A 5676-nucleotide genomic window follows, 5' to 3' on the forward strand; every position below is an offset into this window, starting at 1 on the left:
CTAAATATTGGAAGTGACAAGCCAATGATAGTGGAAAGTAAACAAAATGAAGGACTACAAGTCAGTGACATAGCATTAAAAACAATTAAGTGTTTTCTCAAAGTGCAGTGCGTGGACATTTACCTCAATGAATTCTAATTCCACTAATCAGATACAATGAAATTTACCATTTCAATGAAGGGCAAAACAAAATTGATTTTTTTTTCCTTCTTGCATCAAGTGAACAGCACAACAATTCATGTAAGAACCAATAATGTTTTAAAAAGAGAACTGACAAAGGAATGCGTTCATCAGAGCACATCAAAGATAGTATCACTAGTACATGTATGAGAACATTCATTATCTCAACTCAACCACTCGACTATGAGGGAATCTGATCTGAGTTCCTATCGTTAAAATTTATTTTAATCAAAGAAATAAGCTAAAACACTTTTCAGGAAAACACCATATCCATTCATACACCCATTAAGTAAACTATTTCATTTGTGAATTTTAACAAAATTCCATAATCATATTTGAATGCAAACAAAACTGAAAAGACATATTTTTGACGTTCTAAAATCATCTAGACAGGTATTGGAGTTAAACAAAAAGGAAAGAACAACACACTCTCCTTATAGAACCCTGTTACTTAACCAATTAACTTACGTCACAACATTACACGTTAGGCCAAAACTTTTTCAAAGACATTGCTTAAGGAGTTGGCTTTATTGAGCTTTAGAAAAGATTTCGAAAAAACAACACATTATGATGAAATTGATATGCAGGCAATGCTATTTAAATAAGGTTACAAATTCCTTTCAGCTGATTCAAAGTAATCAGATTAAACAAAGTCCTTCTCAAATACATAGCAATCCCTTCCAATAAGGCACAGGCATCATTTCATTTCAGCTAAGTATACCGAAATATACACAAAATTGAACAAGATTTCATGATGACCAGTCCAGTTAACTGTTCTACTCTAAATAGACTGCATATGTTCCATAATCTACCATCCATAGCACAAGTCATGAAGATAAAACAAAAAGAATTCTACAATCTCAAAGCTTAAATTATAACTGGCCATCAAATGACTTATTCTTACAAAAGAAATTTAGAATTTATGAAGCTTACTCAATTCCAAAGCTACTCGAAGAATCTTGCTCGTGCTTACTCTTCCTTATAATCTCAATTCCAAAGCTACTCGAAGAATCTTGCTTGTGCTTACTCTTCCTTATAATCTGAAATTTCAACAACAAAGGAAAGCCACAACCACAAGGAATCACCTCAGATATGTTCGGTCATAAGGTGAGAGTGTTATGGTGCTGATTTTAGAAGAGATAAAAGGGACCGATCTTGCAGAAAACGGATCAAATTTGGTACAGATCTAGGGTTTTGACACTAAAACAGAGCTTAAACAAGATCTATAAGAGAGAAATCATAAAAATAGCATGGGATGAGGAAAGTAGTAAATAATAATTGGTGAACGATGATTAATCTGACCGGAAAATGACCGGATCCTGGCCGGAATTGGCTAAAGAAGAAGAAGACAAGAAAAGGAAAATTTAGGGTTTGAAGATTAGAGTTAGGGTTTAGATGAAGTAGAAGAAGGAGATTATGATGGAGAAGGTTAGCAATGGAAGAAAAGAGAGTGAAGTGCTAAGAATATGACTGGCTAGATGAACGGACAGAGCTCCGGCGACTTCGCCGGAGAAGAAGACCGGAAAGAGAAAATATGGGAAAAAATTAGAGTTTTCTCTCTCTATGCCTAATTTTCAGACAAAAAATGAGAGCCGTTTTTTATGCCCTGATCGTTGGAATTTATAAGAGTGATATATTTGACCCACTTTTCTTGCCTTGGACAGTTCCCTGGTAGTGCATTTATGACTCTTTTTATGCCATAGGAGGTGGTCTATGCAAGAGGGATATCCAAAACAATGATATATGATTCCCCTCCCCGTTCTTTGCCTCTTTGGATTGATATGGGCACACCCTGTAATGATATTTCACATCCCTTCTTCGGCACAATAAAGCTACACTATTAGAACAACTTGGCTCATCTTATTATTTTTTTTTTTTTGGATTTTGTTGAAATTTCGCAGGGCTCTTATTGACATTCTAACCTACCTGACAATGAATTCTGGGACACAAAATCACTCATTTAAAGGACTTTTTATCACACTGGCTAATTTAGAGTTCGGTCAAAATGGGGTGTCTACACTCCCGACTCTACTTCTATATTGCAATGATGTTCTAACCTCCTCCTCTTGCTGCCAAGGATAGTGATATGCGGCGTTGATATAAGCAAGGTAGAAGAAATTGCATAAGTGGTAGGAATTGGAACTAGCTGACAAAGTCGTCGGAGGATATGACTTCCGGAATTGATCGAGTTGTCAAGAATGATTCTTTTTCATACGAGAGATGAGTGACTTCTGAGAGGCACTTGTGTGAGAACAAGAGAGGAGAAAGGACTTTAGGTATTGGGACCGAGAGAGGGCTGCCAGTAATGGGGACGAGAGAGGGCTGTAATAGGATATCATGGGATGAAAGAGGGCTGTATATATAAAATAATGGGGAAGGCTATACGCATGGCATTGAGGAGTAGATCAGTTCTTCCTAGTAGGGAGAGAGATCTAGAGTGTGAGAGATCTCCAAAATTACCTTCATAGATTGCCCTCAGCTGTTGCTATATATCGTATGAGAGAGTGTTGCATCACTATTTCTAAAACCGTCAGGGAGAGAAAAGATTACCAATTGTCTTCTCTTTTTTTGGAGTTTCTATCAATGCCCTCCTCGAAATAGAATTCTCACAATAAAATTCTAAAATAAGAAAAGGAAATCCACATTATAGAGCGGAGGAGTTTCCTTAGTTGCCTCAGCTAAAAAAAATAAGAGTTGCCACAATTCAAAGAGTGAACAAATCACGGTTCGAATGTGAGAAGATTGCTAAAATGGGATAAGTGCAAAAATTGCCGCATTCTTTTTTTTCTATACTGACGAAATCTTCTTCTTTTTCTGGCTTCTCAATTTTTGTAATATAAATGGTATGTTTCTTAATGGGCTTGGAAAGAAAAAGGAATCTTACTAATTTCAGCCACCTCTAAAGAATGGCAGAAACTTCTCCAAGCATGGTAAGGTTCCAATCTTACACACGAGCAATTGCAACTTCACAAGAATAGGGATGGGTTTTGGAGGTGAGGGCTGGAATGAAGGTCTGTTGGAAATGGGTTAAGGATATGCAAGGGAATTCATAGGAGAAGTGAGAACAGTTTTAAATTGTTGAACTGTAGTTAAAGTGATGATGGGTTGGGTTGGGGATGAGTAACCTTGAGATGTAATGATGGGAACTGATAGCAGAAAATTGAGTCAATTGTTAAATGATAAATGGAAGGTATTTGATGGACAAAGAAAATGAAAATGAAGGCTGTGAATGGCCTTTTAGGTTCTCAGACGTGGGATGAAATGGAAGGAATAGGCTTGAGTGTGTGTGTATATATGATGAAATAGGGAGAGAAAGATATCACTAGCTTTAGTGACCTGTTGATAGAACATATGGAATTAACTCATGGCTGCTATGGACTGGTTATGCACAGGACTGGATGAGCACTAGACTGGTTGGGGGCTGGACTGGTTAGGCACTGGTCTGGTTGGGCACTGGACTGGTTGGGCACTGGACTAGTTAGGCACTGGTCTGGTTGGGCGCTGGACTGGTTGGGCGCTGCACTGGTTAGGGCACTGGGTAGGCATTGGTTAGGCACTGGCTGGTTGGTGAGGGCTTACCATGGTGAGGGCTGCTATGAACATTTCCAAAACTCCATAACTAGTGGGACTGCTATAAGCATCATCAAGTCTCAACAAAATAGAGGCTGCTATGGGCACTATCATGTCCTAAGAGTCACTTTAAAGTAACCACATAGCTATTACAATCGCACAAAATATATAACAAGTCGACAACAGCAATGATAAATTCATTTCATACGACCCCTGCAACTAATTAATGTCATGGACTGAGTCATAAAAATAGAGCAATGCTTGGAGCAAATTGAATCAGAACTGAGGAAGAGGATGAAAACCTAATTTTGTGCTATGAACTTATTGTACTATACAACCACGCTACGCAGCATATATGAAGTAAGCTATGAAACTCGCTTGTAGCTGAATTATACGAAACCAAAACAGAGCTCAACCGTACAAACTACATCCAAACTCTGTTTATATACTAAAAGAAGACTCCTGAAAATTCATATGAGCATGCAACAATGTAAAAAAAAATCACCAAGATACTCTAATTTCAAAAGATCACAGAAGCTGTCATTGGAATTTAAAAGGAATTACCTAAATCGAGTGTACCTCTTTCCCGAATTAGAGCGAATTAGAGCGGAATGGCCGGATTTCAGAAATGGGTTTGGGTTTGATGGGGAATTTGATGTGGGTTTCTAATTGGATCTAAGAGAGGATGGTTTGGGCCGTGATAGTGAAGAGGGTTATCGGAGATGGAGGTGGTGGCTGGAAATTGGTAGATCGAGATGTGGGGAGGTTGAATCAAGGTAATAGTAATGTGATGGGTTCGGTAATGGGCTGTGTAGACACCCCCATTTTGTTCCGCTTTAATTAACATAGAAGTTAGTGTTTTTCTACCGATTTTCTAGTGTTTTCCATTTTTGTGTCCGTCTCTTACATTTTCTCGATCCTTTCGGCTATTTCTACCATGCTTTGCATTTTTCCGTCGGGTGTTGAGGAGGGTTAGTCACAAGAATCTAATCAAGAGAGAATTTGGACCTACTGGGTGGGCTCGTATTGAACATTTCGATTGGAATGGGATCAAGCAAGTGTGCCCTGCATTGATATTCATGAAAAATATGAGTTTTGAGCTTATTTGAATCTAATAAATAAAATTGCTTTCCATGGGTGGACCCTCCAAATCGAGTGGCCCATTAAATATCTGTGGGCCCTATCCAAAGGGATTTAATTTTATCTTATTCTTTTGAGTCCCACTTAAAGATGGGATGTTGTGTGTTGATAATTAGATGAAATTTGTCAAATTTATGTGGGGCCCATGATTAAAAGCATTGAAATTTAACGGAAATGATTTGGTGGGGCACAATTCATTTATGCCGCGACCCAACAATTGGACAGCTAGGATCATTATATAGAAATGATTGAGGTGGTCACAATCAATCTATGGCTTGGCCCATCATTTGGATGATCTAGATCATCAGAGGGAAGTAATTTGCGGGGTATGACCCGTGTATGGCTTGTTAAATGAACATTTCGGATCATCTTGTGGAAACAATTATAGGTTGCATTCCATTTCGGCCGTGGCTTATTAATTGGACGGATTGGATTATCCAATAGAAAGAGTATTGGGCCAACATTGAGAGGACCCACAGTCATAAAAATTTCCAACTACATACATTAGGTCATTATTGGATGGGGTCCCACACATAAGCATTACCCTTGTGTTATCCACCTTGTATTGGTTTTAAGACAAATGAGAGTTCGGTAGTTTAGTCCTTGCAGCCAAGTGGGGTCCACTAGTGTTGCAAAAGCTCATCAAAATTTTACAGAATTGATTTTCATTTCCACAAGTGTTCGGTTCACTTGGAATGAGACCCACTTTGAACAAGATAAGCTCTATCCTGTGGGGAAATTATGTGAGTTGAATTCTCAAGACAAAACCTTTTATTTTTCTATTCC

The sequence above is a fragment of the Tasmannia lanceolata genome, unplaced genomic scaffold (assembly GCF_043159265.1).
Source record: "Tasmannia lanceolata isolate RefF3 unplaced genomic scaffold, GAP_Taslan_0.1 ptg000021l, whole genome shotgun sequence".
Classification (NCBI taxonomy): Eukaryota; Viridiplantae; Streptophyta; class Magnoliopsida; order Canellales; family Winteraceae; genus Tasmannia; species Tasmannia lanceolata.